Source organism: Leptinotarsa decemlineata, unplaced genomic scaffold, assembly GCF_025532065.1.
Source record: "Leptinotarsa decemlineata unplaced genomic scaffold, Ldec_3_MD MMD2_tig00005521_RagTag_RagTag, whole genome shotgun sequence".
Taxonomy (NCBI): domain Eukaryota; kingdom Metazoa; phylum Arthropoda; class Insecta; order Coleoptera; family Chrysomelidae; genus Leptinotarsa; species Leptinotarsa decemlineata.
In genome coordinates this window covers 217,449-233,038 of record NW_027412631.1, presented here as the reverse complement: position 1 = coordinate 233,038, position 15,590 = coordinate 217,449, and the positions used below count along the sequence as shown (strand labels likewise).

Genomic DNA, 15,590 nt, shown 5'->3' with positions numbered 1-15,590 from the left:
ACATGCTGTGACCACATAGATTTGTTGCATCCAAGTATGAAATAAATGAAGATGGTTTATTTGGATTATAATTTGGTGAAAATTTATTGTTTGCTTTATGTTTTCTTTCACTACATTGACTGATTCCACCACGAATACCTTTTTGGAAGAAGTGAACCATATCAATGTCAGTTAGTAATTCCAATTCAATATTCGTATATTTCAACATGGCATCCCACGATAATCCGGTGCGGTGAGGTATTGTGTCGGACCCAATTTATATTTATCAACAGATTTATTCCTAAAGATTTCAAGAATGTCACATAATAGTAACACATCTGATTGTAAATATAAATCAGAGTATTCACCCGAATTCTGACAATCGAACAAATTTCACACAATTTGGGCTCTCCCATAATCATTATCTGATATACAGGGTGTCCCTGGACTTCCTCTTTTCCTCTCGGGAATGTATAGATGGGGTCAAAATATCACCAGTACTTCATATACACTTACATGTGTACATAAGTGTTGCAGCGTCATCTAATCTCTCTCGTTTCACTGATGGACCTCCTTGGCAACTCTGGAGCTGATGACGACGAAGGTTATAATTACGAGTAAAAGATTAACCACAGTCACAAGAATACATTTCCTATGATATGTTCTCACTAACTCACTTGATGTAAACTGACATAACCAACACTCGTCCGCTTCTTAAATACCACAGTCCTTGCTGCCTGTGCATCACCATCGACGTCATAGAATCGCCCCATCGAGAGAGGTAAGGGCACATCGACGAATACGCATTACTCAACCACACGTCGTGGAGTGCACATCTCACTCTCCTACCGTTGAACGGTTGCTGCTGGGGAGCATAACTTGAAGGATCTTTGAAGTATGCAGACGTATGTTTGTACATAGACAAGCACATGATGAAACCCTGTACCGTGCATTCACACACACACACACACACCAACCAAATGTAAGTTGTTCGTACCTTACTATATGTTTTATTCAATTAGAAAGCTGTGCACGAAATGAGCTTCTGGTTATAACATTACAAATGATTATATAGAAAAGCTATGGCATTGTCAAAGACAAATAGATAAAATACGAGAAAAAGTCTCATTCAGTTTTGATAATTCTCGAGTAAAATTCATAATCATATTTCCCAGTTACGAGGTTGTCATCTAAGATACATCAAAACAATTTATACGATACAATTGTTCACTGTAAGAGAGTTAATATTCGAGAAAAAATTGATGCTGCAATTACCGGTTCTTATGTTTTATTCATTGTTGAAGATTGCGTTCGAAATAAAAGAAATATTAGCAATTGTCGGTTTTTATCTTCTGACGTATGCAGAATAAACAGAGTAGTCCAGGGATGGCTCGAGGAATACATACCTACCTCTAAACCGTTTCGTATTACAAATATAATGAAAAAAACAATAACCCTCAAAAAGTGTTCTTAAAAAACATTCAAGTAAATTATTCTGAAAAAAATTCAAATTGGAAATTCAATGACAATTCTCACCAACTTTGAATCAAATTACGGGTGAATAAATTCATCTGAGAAAAAGTCACACTCAAAACATATAAAAAATCTTGAAATGAAAACTCAAAACTTAGATATAAAATATATTCAAAAACATTTACTTTCGAATAAAATCGCTGCTCTTGTCACTGGTATCACTTTCAACGGATACAATTAACTCCTTCCGCCACGCAGGACGCATTTATAGTAAAATAGGTGATGATGACATATTTTAAAATGAAACAAAGAAAATAAAGGGTTTGTTTCGTCGTTTTGAGAACTGCGTATCTCTGGATGACAATTCAGCATTCACATTGATCCATGTAACCTTGGGTATGAATAAAAGAGGTCAATGAACAACATATAACATGAAATATAACTTTGGGATGTCAAAGTCTTTTTTAAAAATTAAATTATATTAACAAATAGATTGAAATTGGTGTTAACAGTTTGAGAGTAAAATTAAGACTGAATCATAAAAGTATTCTTTCCATGGAGATAAGATTTCTTGCACATCAGTTTCCCAGAATCGCGAGATTCTGCTTCAGCATGGTCAGTGGTTCACATGGGAACGGGCGATATAATTCCTTCCCCGAAGATTCCACGTAGGAGGGTCAGCGAGTAAGTTGAACCCTAGACATCTCCATGTCTTGATTTGGTTCGGATGATCCCTTAGTTTTGCACCCTCTGAAGTACTCTGTGCACTAGGTACAAACAAATTGAAACTAGGACCAGATAGATAAACATCTTCCAAAAACTTGGGATATGTGCTACGTCTTCGAAGGATATAATCGGTTCGTTTTCCATTATTGCTGTTTTTATTGAATGAAGTTCGTCCAAGCTCAGGTCATCAAGTTGGATCCCTATTGATTTGGGTGGCTTTGGCTACCCTTCGTCCAAGTCTGGTTCACTATTGGTAACTTAGTGATCGTTGGTTATGATTTGGTTGCCACAGGATAACTGGCATCCAATTGAAATATCAAAAAGATAACTTCCAGGTAGTAGGTTCTTGATTTCGTTCTGGTTCTGGCACTTGAGTTTGGTAGTTTGTTAAGGCGGTAGGAGGACAACCCCTTTGTTTGAGTTGTCTAGTTGTCTGATGGCTGGTCTCGATACATGTATGATTGTCTCCTTACAAGTGGAGGTGTTCTTGACATTGAGTAGCTGGATTTCGCATGCATTATCTTCTGCCAGCTCTCTGATGATAGTGGATGGGCAGATATAGGTTCGATGGGAGATCTCCAAACAAGGATCGCTCAAGAATGCATCCAATTTTTTGTTTTTTGAAAAATATTTGTTTTGAGGTACAACAGCCTTGAACTGACCCTTAGTTCAAATCGGAACAGAAAATAGTTGATAGTAGTCAAAATTTGAGGTTATTCTGAAGTTTGATATGTAGCTTTTAAGGCTTATATTTTTTTCATAAATTTATTTATTTCCATTGGTAGTTGTTCTTTCTCATCCAATTTTCAGTCTGCAAATTGTATTGAATTTTCAACATTTTGCAAAATGGAATTTATGATTTCAAATGTATTGATCATCTGATTCACGATGTCTTTGATGAACATAAAGTTTTCTTTATACGTTTGATTTTCAACAATTTTTGCTATTTGATTTATTTTTGATTCCAAAAGCCTTTCGTTATGTTTCACTTGCTGAACTATACTACTGAACTGATCCATTAATGAGATTGAGAGTGAGTTATGCTTCTTGATATTCGTTACTAGATTATTTTGGTTATCTTGTAATTCGTTGATCAGACGGTCATATTCTTCACCACCGCTGGAATCTAAATTTCCTGTGATTGACTTGAAAATGGATCCAACGCCATTTTTTAGACCCCGTTTTGTTCTGAGTGGATGTTGTAAAATATTTTCGAGTTTATCAGTTACCCCTTTTTCCGAAAATTGTAATATTTTTAAATAGTTAGATGTGTCCCATGAGTAGTCTTTGTGACCGCCTACAAGTCTCCTTACATTTTTTGAGTGGAATTTCAGTTTATTCACCTCCATGAATATTGGATTTGAATCATAATAATGAATAAGTGAATATGCGTGCGTTTTGATTTTGGCTGTTCCAAGTTTGAGAGGAATAAGTCCTGGATTGTTCTTTAGGTTTTGTTTAGATATATTTTTCTGGAGTCCGGGAGTTCCAGATAGTTGAAAAGTTAATCAATTTTTAATGGGAGATGGGTATTTTCAAAGGGGACATTTTAAATTGTCCATGTGAATTTTTTGTTGGTTTTTGAAATTTATTTGCATCCTTTGGTCTAATATGTTTTTTCACGTAAACTTTTTGTTTGGTTTTGAATACAATGGGATCATCGCGTTTTTTATATTCTCGTTCTACTATCTTTTCCTTTCGCTTTATAAGATCCGAGTTTATTCTGGAATAGAGGAGTTTTGATCGTTCCCTGTGATCATTGGTGTAATCATTTAGTAATTTTCGATCAATTTCAATATCGAAAGGATCATTGATTGAAATGTGACCACTTATGATGTCAATTGGCTTGAATTTTATGACCGTATATACAGGGTGTTCCTGGACTTCCTCTTTTCCTCTCGGGAATGTATAGATGGGGTCAAAATATCACCAGTACTTCATATGATTTTTTTTCCTAAAATCCTTCGTTACCAAGTAACGGGCCCTCGAAGTTACAAAATGAAAAATGTTTTTCTTTGATAACTTTTCAAGTGAATATTCAAAATCATCCAAATTTTGGTAATTGACTAAACAAATGAATTCCGTCGATGAGCTTTCATGCAGGAGTCAGTTGTTTTGCTACAAAGTCAGGAACGGACTACCCCCGATGGTCCACACCCCAAAACTTTGAAATGACAGATATTTTTCAATATTTTTCAACAAATTAAGGTTACTTGGACAATTTTATGAATAAAAGTACTCGTGTGGAAAGTCGATCGGAGCAACGAGTCTTGATGAAAATGTAGTTTCACTCGACGACATCAAACCCGCTCGTCCACCATTATTTGAAATGAATAATTATCAAAGCAAAAATAATAATGATAACGTTAATTCAACAACATTTATCCTGACATGTCTACCATTATTCGAAAATATTAGTTTTTAAGGAAAATGGAAATGATAGGTAAAATGTTCATAACGAATTTTTATAATGCAAACACGTTTAACTAACGAAACTCAAGAGCCTCAAGAGCAAACAGAAATGAAGAATCCGCTACAGAAACTGCTCGATATGACCACCTTCTCTCTCTATACATTTTCTTAGTCTGCGAAGACACCCTCACTGTACTTGAAATAGCATTCCAGGGTCGTTTCGTATGGCTTCACAATGTAATGTTATTCTATTCAACAATGCATCTCTTGTGTGAATAGGTGTAGCGTAAACAAGGCTTTTTAGATGCCCCCACAGAAAGAAATCCAATGGATTTAAATCCGGAGACCGCGATGGCCATGAATATGGCCCACCACTACCAATCCATCTATTGTGGAAAATATGGTTCAGATGGTCACGCACAATCAAACTAAAATGAGGAGGAGCGCCATCATGCATAAACCACATATCTCTTCGGGTTTGCAATGGAACATGTTCCAAAAGTCCATTCAAATCGTTCTGAATGCACTCCAAATAACGTTCTCCATTCAATCGGTCCTGTAGAACGAATGGTCCTATAAGATGGTTTCCTATGATACCAGCCCAAAGATTCACGTTGAATTTCCGTTGGTGTTTGGTTTGCAATATCCTATGGGGATTTTCTTCGGCCCATATATGGAGATAATGAGAGTTGATAACTCCATCTCTACTGAAACCTGCTTCATCAGTGAATAAAACTCGATCAATAAAAGTCATACCTTCTCTTTGCCTATCCATGAACCAATTGGCATATTCCAGTCGTGCTGGAAAATCTTGAGGTGTCATGGCATGTACCTTCTGGATGTGAAATGGGTGGAGCAGTTGTTCCCTAATTATTCTATGAATAGTGGATTTGGATGTATGGAACTGTTCTGATAGATTTCTGATGCTCATTGAAGGATCATCAGCGACGGCTTCCAAAATATTTTCCTCCAATACAACGGTACGTACAGTCCTAGGAGCGCCCTCACCATCTCGTTTTGGCAAAACTGTACCTGCAATAATATCGAAATAAAACAACGTGCTCTAATTAATTATCAATTACTACATACCTGTCTCCCTCGAGCTGCGATCGACACGCTCGAATGTTTCTCTTGACGGTACCGTTCGATTGGGAAAATGCTCGGAATACAGACGACGAGCTTCTGCAGCATTACAAAATGCTCGTCCATAAAATACATGCATATCTGCATATTCATTGAATGTAAACTGTTCGGCCATATCAAAAAAATTCAAAATATCCTATAGAATATTGACGATACAATGATAGTCATATGACAACGCACCACTCAACAAAACAAAATCGCATTCCAGTTTCTCATTTTTTATCAAAACTTTCTAAAAGGTTTTTTTGTCAACATCTGTGAAAGAAATGGAACAAATTATTCCCTGGATATTTTTCACCTGATCATGTGCAGCCGTTTTTGTAGTTCATTCGTTTGCTTTTTATTAGTATCGTAAATATTTTTTCCGATGTGCGTTTTTTCAGCTAAATTTAGATTCGTGTTGAAGAATTTCTCCCATAAAATTATAATTATCAGTGAAACTCCTCAACAGTTTAGCTGTGAAGAAGAATTTGAAACATTCGAATGTTGAGTTTCATGATGAGATTCAGATAACTGATCAACACGAAACGTGATTATTCCACACGTATTATGTACATACAAAATATGGAATGAAATTGGATATTTCATAGTAGAGTAGCTTGTTAGTTTAAAAACACCACGAATCTACAGAACTTGATATTTCTTTTGAAAAAATATCTGCTATCACAATTGTGACTTAAACTTCCATATAGGTACTGTACTTTTTGTTTACGACTTCATTTTAGCATACTTTGTATTATTCCTGTTATAAATGTTGTTGAATTAACGTTATCATTATTATTTCTGCTTTGATAATTATTCATTTCAAATAATGGTGGACGAGCGGGTTTGATGTCGTCGAGTAGAACTACATTTTTATCAAGACTCGTTGCTCCGATCGACTTTCCACACGAGTACTTTTATTCATAAAATTGTCCAAGTAACCTTAATTTGTTGAAAAATATTGAAAAATATCTGTCATTTCAAAGTTTTGGGGTGTGGACCATCGGGGGTAGTCCGTTCCTGACTTTGTAGCAAAACAACTGACTCCTGCATGAAAGCTCATCGACGGAATTCATTTGTTTAGTCAATTACCAAAATTTGGATGATTTTGAATATTCACTTGAAAAGTTATCGAAGAAAAACATTTTTCATTTTGTAACTTCGAGGGCCCGTAACTTGGTTACGAAGACTTTTAGGAAAAAAAGTTATATGAAGTACTGGTGATATTTTGACCCCATCTATACATTCCCGAGAGGAAAAGATGAAGTCCAGGGACACCCTGTATAGAATGGTTGTATGCCAGAATTGCATACATTTTCAGTTTTGGAGGGGTTTTCAAAAATCCTCTAGTGTTGAGTAGACGAATGTGTTCTAGAATCATAGAATAGAACCATTCTATCATTCCATTGGATTACGGATGGTGTGGTGATATGAAATGATTTTCGACTTTGTGTAAAGCCAAGAGTGTCGGAATGAGAAAGTTATTGAATTCAGTACCGTTATCACCGATAATTCGTTTGGGGATACCATGATGAGAAAAAAATTTAATGAAATTGTCGGCTATTTCCGTACCGGTCGAGGATTTGACTAGGTATTGTAGCATTCGGAGATGCTACTTTCTATTTTCCCTGTGTATATATAATTTCGAAGAAATCAGTTCGTGAGGATGCTTGTAGGTATCTTTAAATCAATTCAAAGTGCGACGAAAAGTTCAACTTCTGGCGAGTAGGTAGCGCTAATAAATATTTCGATAAATCGCCAGCTGAACTGAAGGATTAGTCAACTGATAACCATCATACGAGTAATGCTGGTTGCCTGGCTGAAAACTATTGTTATCAGGAATTTTCCTATAATTAATTATCATATATTTTTCTTTCATTCAGGAAAAGTACTGAAAAGTGATGATGATTAAAAATATATTTCACTCAATCGTGATCAAATAAATGTGAAATGATTGAATTGAATATATGAATAGATTAACGCAACCAGGTCAGCTGTGGTAGAATTCAAATCAAGTATTCAGCTACTGTTTCTTCATAATTGTTTCCTTAGGATATTTTGGATATTCACCTATTGTTATATATCTCATACAGTTTTCTTAGATTTATTCTGCATTGTGTCCCATCATTTAAGATTTTTTTAAATCCTGAAGGAGTACTCCTATCTATCAGAGATGGCACCATTGTACTCAGTCATGCTATCTGCGCAAGGCCAATCGTGCGAAAATGGCCGATGGTCAGAGTTGGAGGTGAATTCATGAAGCGAGTTCGTTTGCTGATAAAATTGCATATTTGCGAATATTGTAGGAAACTAAAAGTGCCTCTGACAAGGTGTCTAGTCACTTCCTTCAGTTTCGTGAAGAAGTATCATTTATGAAGATATAACAGCTTCTGATAGTTTTTTTGTTTACCACCGGCTCTCCAATTTTTTTATTATTTGAATGAAGTCGAATATCAAAATATTTTCACTTCATTTATTGGCGAATTCAAGGAATCATCAAGGAGTTTTTTTGATACTTCAACCCTCCATTAGTGGGGGTTGTAGGTGTGATTATCGAACCCTGTAATTACCGGTAAAGCTGGAAATGAAAATAAATCCCAATATTATTATTCCACCCCGGAGTAAACTGGTTAACTGGTTGGAACTATGAAATCTTCTATCTTCCGAAAATCCTAATAGATCGACCACTATACGGAAAGAAGGCGAACAACAGCCCGATCCTGATTCTCCTACCAGCACTATCCGGTCCAGAAATAACAGGCCAGATTTATTTTATAACCATTTTTTTATTACTTATTATATTCGGCAAGAAAATATTATCAAGTGTAAGCTAACACGCAGTACTGGGTGATTGCAAGAAATACTTATGCATTCAAATGTATACTTTTACATAAAAAGTAACACCTTATAATACAATAAAAACTGTTATGTATATTTCCCCAACAAGCGAAATTATAACTGCCTATTTGGTCAAGTTTCCTTTTGTTTTGCCCAGATTTATTTTCAGGATGCGCACATAATGCATTTATTTTGAATAACTTCATTATTCAGTTTTGTCGCCCTGGCTTGGTAAAACTAACGTTCTTATATAATGCATTTAGCCAGGTGGCGCCCTCAATAAGTTTATATAACGTTCTCTTTAAGAAATACACTCAAATTCCTACAACCCTTTGCTCACCAAGACGAACAGCTGCCGGAGCTGCACTTTTCCCTGCTGCTGATAGAAGGAAAATGTCACAGTATGCCTGCGCGTTCTTTGAAAAACTATCTATGATTGTTAGAAATTTTGTGCTTTCGATAGTGAATGTACGATTTCGAAAGGTTTAGTTGCTGTAGGGGTGATGTTGAGCTTCATTTTGATTGGGTTTCGCTCATATTTGCTTTGTTGGCAGTAAGGCATTGATTAATATATGTTTGAATGGGTTTTTTATGTTCAGCAAGTAATGTTTTTCCCTAATCCTCGCGAAAGTTTCGTCAACACCGCGGTGGTTGGACTTACCTTCATTGTAGTTTTGGATAATTTTTTGAACGTCTTCTTTTTTCGTAACGCCCAGAAGCTTTTTGGTACACCTTTTAAATTTTATAGAGGGTCACTTGAAATATTTTAGAATTGTTGTCGAAAATGGTTCTTTGATAAAATTCAAAATATCGTTTTCTGTATTATTTTGCGATATTTGCACATGAATTCTCATCTTTTTCTCGAATAGAATGGTAGTTTTGGGTTTGGGTTTGGCTCAATCAACTGATTGAACCCTAGGTTTACGGCACACTGCGCTACTGGAATTGTCACAATAGGGTTCTGTTCAGCATTCGAGTGAATAGTGTCATCTTCAAGATTTTTACGTTCTGTTAGGGGTTCATTTCCTGTACGTTCAGTATCAGGTTGAACTTGTGAAGAAAGATTGCCATATTATTTACATGTATTTCGTTAGGGGAAATCATGATAAGAGTATATTCAGTGTCCTGAGTGGGTTCTCCAATAAACAAAATATCGACAGAGGGTTGATAATCCGGGGTTCCAAGACAACGACTTACTGAGTTTTCTTGACCACTGAAAATGACACATTGATTTGTTAGGCGTTGTGATTCGTCTAGTATGTCATCCAATCCCTCCCAAAAGATTTTGGTGTCTTTAGTGTGGATTTCGAGATGGTATAAAGCATCGGCGTTGGTGTTCAACTTTCTTTTTTTGTAGATCATGGTATAATCGTATTCATCTAGTTTGATCTGCCACACCAGCGATTTTGAGTTGGGGTCCTTCAGAGAGAATAACCACTGAAAAAGTTTGTGGTCAGTGACGACATTGAACTTTCGTCCAAAGAGATATGGGCGGAAGAATTTGGTAGCCCATACGATCGCGAAAAGCTCTTTCTCAATGACTGAGTGATTTTGCTCAGAGTTCATTCAGGGTCCCAGATGCGTATGCAACTGGAGGATCTTGGCCTGTAAGGCCTTGAGAAAGGACAGCTCCTAGAGCGAATTTACTTGTATCCGTGGTGAGATTAAAAGGTTTGGAAAAGTCGGGGTATTGCAAAATCGGATCGTTGATTAACATGTTTTTGCAGGTATTGAAGCATTCCGATAATTCTGCATTATGTTCGATTTTTGTGCCTTTCTTCAGGCATATGGATAATGGTTTCGTTAGTCTAGCGAAATTATTAATAAAGCGTCGACAGTAACCTAACAGACCCAAGAATCTTTTGATCTGTTTGGTGGTTTTTGGGACGGGGAAATTATTGATGGCTATGATTTTGTCTGGATTTGGCTTGACGCCTTCGGGAGTCACAACATGTCCCAGGTAGGCTACTTCCTTTCATAGGAATTCTGACTTTTCTACCTGAATTTTGAAGTTTGAGCTTCTCAGCCTTTTGAAGACAGATTTAAGGCTCTCAAGGTGTTCTTGGAGAGAAGTCGAGAAGATAATAATATTGCCGAGGTATACCAAGCACTTTTTGTTCTGGATACCACGGAGGATATTATCCATTACGCGCTGACAGGTAGCTGGCGCGTTTTTCAGCCCAAATGGTATCATTGAATACTCATAATGGCCATATTCTGTATTGAAATCTGTTTTCTCAATATCGTCGTCTTCCATCTAAATTTTATGAAAGCCACTGGCCAAGTCGAGCGTTGTGAAATACTGGCATTTTCCCAGTTTCTCCAAAAGATCTGTGACGTTTAGGCTAAGGGTATTTGTCATCTATCGTTTTCTCATTGAGATTGCGATAGTCAATAACAACCCTTAATTTTTGCTTCCCAGAAGCATTACCTTTTTGGGTACCACCCAAATTGGCGATGACCAAGGAGAATTGCTTGACCTAATAATTTTTGATTGAGCATTTTTTGATCTGATTTTTGACTTCTTGCTTGTGGATAAATAGGTACCGGTATAATTTTTTATACACCGGTATTTCATCAAATGTTCTGATTTGGTGCTTTACACGACTCGTAAAAGTCAGCGGGATTTTTTCGTGATAAAATATGACAGAAAATTCTTCACACAGCGAAAGAATCTTAGTTCCTTCCTTGTCATTCAAATGGTAACATCGAATTTTTGAAAAATCTAAATTTTGCTTCGGAGAATCATCAAAATCATAAAAATCGATTTTTGAAATTTCGTTCTCATCAAATTTTTCAACAGCAATTGGTTCTGAAAAATTCATGGTTACTGGTTTGGTGGTCTTCAACATTTTAGTAAGAGTTCTACCTTTATTTGCATTAGTAAGGTACTGGCAATTCACGATTATGGAAACGTTGGTGAGGTATTATTATTTCACCATTCTGAATTGATGTTTCAACTATATCACTTGCTCAGATCTTAGAGCAATCGTGATTGAATTGAGATCGCTTTTTTTATTTGAAACTTCAGTTTTATTTTCGCATAAGGAGTGATAAGATAGCCGTGATCAGAATCTAGGTTAGCTTGTAAAAGTTTTAAATTGACAAGACCAATTGATCCTTTGAAAATGTCATCAAATTTGAAAAGGAAAAATTTTAAATGTTTTTGCTGTGACAAATAGATGCGCATAGATGCGCTATATTTATGAGCTGATTTTTGAAAAACTGTAGAAACAATAAATGGGTCGTATTTAATTAGATTTGGAAACAGTTTTTGAGTAATTTCTGGATCAATAAAAAATTTCGTGAAGCCTGAAACAATGAGAAATTTTGCGTCATTTTCCGGAAATGTTATATATGATAATTCGCTAGAACTAGAATTATTGAAAGAATGGATGCTAAAGGTACACGATGGATTGGGTTTCTTGAGGTTTTAAGAGCCATACTCCTTCACAAACACCTCCATAAGACAAAACAACAAGTTCGATACCGGATGAATCGTTGAAACGAAAAGTGCACGTTCAATTTCGAGTATCCTACCGACTGCGCCAAATATATGTCAAAGTCCTTTTTTAAAAATTGAATTCTGTTAACAAAAATGGGTGATAACAGTGTGGGAGCAAAATTAAGACTGAATTATAAAAGTATTCTTCCCATGAAGATAAGATTGCTTGCACATCAGTTTCCCAGAATCGCGAGATTCTGCTTTAGCATGGACAGCAGTTCACATAGGAACGAGCGATATAATTCATGTCTATGAGATAATCTACAGTATGCTGCCTAGCTTACCTCAAGTCAAAACCAAATTGTTCATTATATATTGAACTCCTACGTTTCTGGCTTTATCAATAGGTGATAGCGATAATTATGCATGTCTGTTTTATATATTCTTAAACGAAAAATTTGAAAATTCAACAATTTACTGTTTCAACCAAAATATTAATTTTTCAGCAAGTTTTATAATTATTGTACAATTCCAATCAAAATACATGCTCTAATCAAAATAAACGTAAATACTATGATGAGAATTCTATAAACATCAAATTTCATTTGTAACTCTTTTTCTCTAGCCTTGCTGCGTGTTCAGGAACAACTTCAACAGTTTTCCTATCTGATTGTCGAAGATCTTGAAATATCGACGTTAATTTATATTTGAATGGTGTATTCTTTGAAATTGCGCCTGCAAATACCGCAAAATGACCCTCACTAACTAATGTCAATCACATCGATTTCCATTGTGTTCTGTCACAGCCATAATCACAATCACTAGCCTTCACGCATATTGCTATAAATTTCACCCACATTTGGTACGTTCACATACGAAACATTATTTATTATTGCAGTCAGAAGTACAAAATTTGTTTTCAGCATTGGTGACGAATTATTTCACCCTCTGAGGCTGAATTCTTCGTAGCAGATATCTCATTTGAGATATCTGAGTTCATATGTTGACTGATTAAGTCTTGTGTACATGTCCTCCGTTTTAACTAATACCAAGTTTTCAACTGCTCACTTTGCCAAGTAACCTACAAATATCTTCTGTAAATACCATCAAATACCTTGGAATTATTATAGATACATATATCCGATGGGATCATCATGTGAATTTGGTCCTCAAAAAACGTCGATTTGTTCTTCATGAATTCCAGCAATTAAATGACATTCGTGATCTGAAACAGAAAAAAAATGTTACAGTTTAGTGGAAAGTCACCTGAGCTACTGTCTTCTAGGATGGGGAGGAATATCTGAAACTTACCTACGCCCACTCAGGGCTATTCAAAAGCGTTTCCTCAAACTGATGTTATCCAAAAGTTCAAGATTTCCAAGTGGACGTTTATGTGAAGAATCGGGAGTACTAGACGTCAGCTATATTTCAAAAAAAGCAATATCAGGCAATATAAAAATGAAAAAAATCTAGTCAAACTCTCCCATAATTATGAAACAAGGCATCACATTCAATTTAATTGTCCTCGGACACAAAGATCCATTGGACAACGAAGCTATTATTATTTGGGTACGAAATTGTATAATAGTCTACCTCTAGACATTCAGCCAAGTCGATCTATTTAATTATTTAATCATTCAAAAAGAAATTGGACACAATCAATACACATTTGAAGAATTAAAAATATATGTATGTGTGTATATGTATATATGTATATATATATATATATATATATATATATATATATATATATATATATATATATATATATATATATATATATATATATGTATAAATATATATAAAGGTTTTTACTAATAATACGACCTTTATAATTAATGTTTACTCATGTATGTTGTGCACAAGTGTGTATTTATCTGTGTATATAAACTCCTTTGTATGGATAAAACATTTTTACTATTATTTATATAAATTTATATCAGAATAATGTAATTACTTTGAATAAAACCAAGAGTTTTGACAAAAAAATAAAAATGTCACAATTAATAATACGAACAGTGTGAGATTCCATGTTTCAGTGTATACGTATATCTATGTTTGTGAACAAATGTGAGTGTGTTTGTATAGATAATACATTTTTCATTTGTGAAGTATATTATTAAATTTCAACAATGTGTATCTAGAATATTTATATTATAATGATAAAAACTATCTCTTAGAATTAAGCTATAACTGTACTCATTTAATTTCTTGATATACTATGTGAACCACTAACAAGTGTCAACTTCATATCAATATCATATCATATCATATATATATATATATATATATATATATATATATATATATATATATATATATATATATAAAGTATATTATATTATTAAATTTCAACAATGTGTATTTAGAATATTTATATTATAATGATAAAAACTATCTCTTGGAATTAAGCTATAACTGTATTCATTTAATTTCTTGATATACTATGTGAACCACTAACAAGTGTCAACTTCATATCAATATCATATCATATCATATCATATATATATATATATATATATATATATATATATATATATATTATATATATATATATACCGGGTGTCCCACATTTTATGTGACAGGCAATATCTGGTTTGTTGAAGGAGATACACAAAAATGTTTCATACAAAAGTTTTAGGAGTTCATGAGAGCTATATTTTGATATAATTTTTAAATATACAGGGTGTTTGGTGTAGGTGCTGTAGCACCTACACCAAAATTCCATTTTTTAAAATAGAAAGCCCTGTATATCATTACATATTCAGATGCTACGTTAAATTCTGATATCATTTCATGTTTGGTTTTTGAAATTCGGTTACGGCGTTGTTGAGTTATTGCACTTTTCCTTAAATATAAAGTTTCAAAAAAACTTATTTACTCGTACACGAATCCAGTCTATATCTTTTATTAAATTGAACTAGACTACTACTGAATACAAACCATTATTCTCACCTCTACGATACGATATCGATATCAGTTGAATATAATATTGAAATTCTTGAGAATGTGACTAACTTGAGGGTGAATTGCTTTATATTGCACAATTTCATCAAGTAGCTTATGCTTGTTGATGCCATAGTAACAAATGTTGTTGAATTGTATCTACTTGTCAGTTCGATTCAGTGATTCTTTGCAAAACAGTAACTGTGTTCTTTGTGCGAAAACTCCAGTATGCCTTTCGCGTTTAGTCCAAGTGATTGCATTGATATGTTATTAATTTTTGGGGAATGTCAGAAAAACTGCCGTCAAGCACAACGTCTATACCAAGAACGTTTTCCAGACATACCCATTCCGTCACGAATGACTTCTTCGAGAGTTGTAGAAAAATTGCAAACAGGGTCATTTCCTTCTACTATAAAGCATCGTCATCATACGAGATCTATTAGAACTGAAGATTTAGAGATCAATGTGTTGGCTTATATTATTATTCATCCACATGTTTCTATCGGTACTCTTGCAGAAGAAGTCGGTGTGAGTAAATCTAATATACAGAGAATTCTGAAAGAAAATAAATACCACCCATTCAAAATTCAGTTGGTACAAGGTTTGAAACCCACGGACTTTGAACGACGACTTGAATTCATTGCTT

At 34.7% G+C, this 15,590-nt stretch overlaps 1 long non-coding RNA gene across 1 annotated transcript; it reads right to left on the bottom strand.

Annotated features, from left to right (window-relative positions):
- Nucleotides 1–12,455: 12,455 nt before the first annotated feature.
- Nucleotides 12,456–13,662, bottom strand: LOC111516807 (uncharacterized). The gene is made up of 3 exons (XR_002723736.2): nucleotides 13,310–13,662; nucleotides 13,133–13,223; nucleotides 12,456–13,079 (listed from the first exon to the last, which is right to left on the bottom strand). It is a non-coding gene; the product is annotated as an uncharacterized lncRNA (long non-coding RNA).
- Between the last annotated feature and the right edge of the window lie 1,928 nt (nucleotides 13,663–15,590).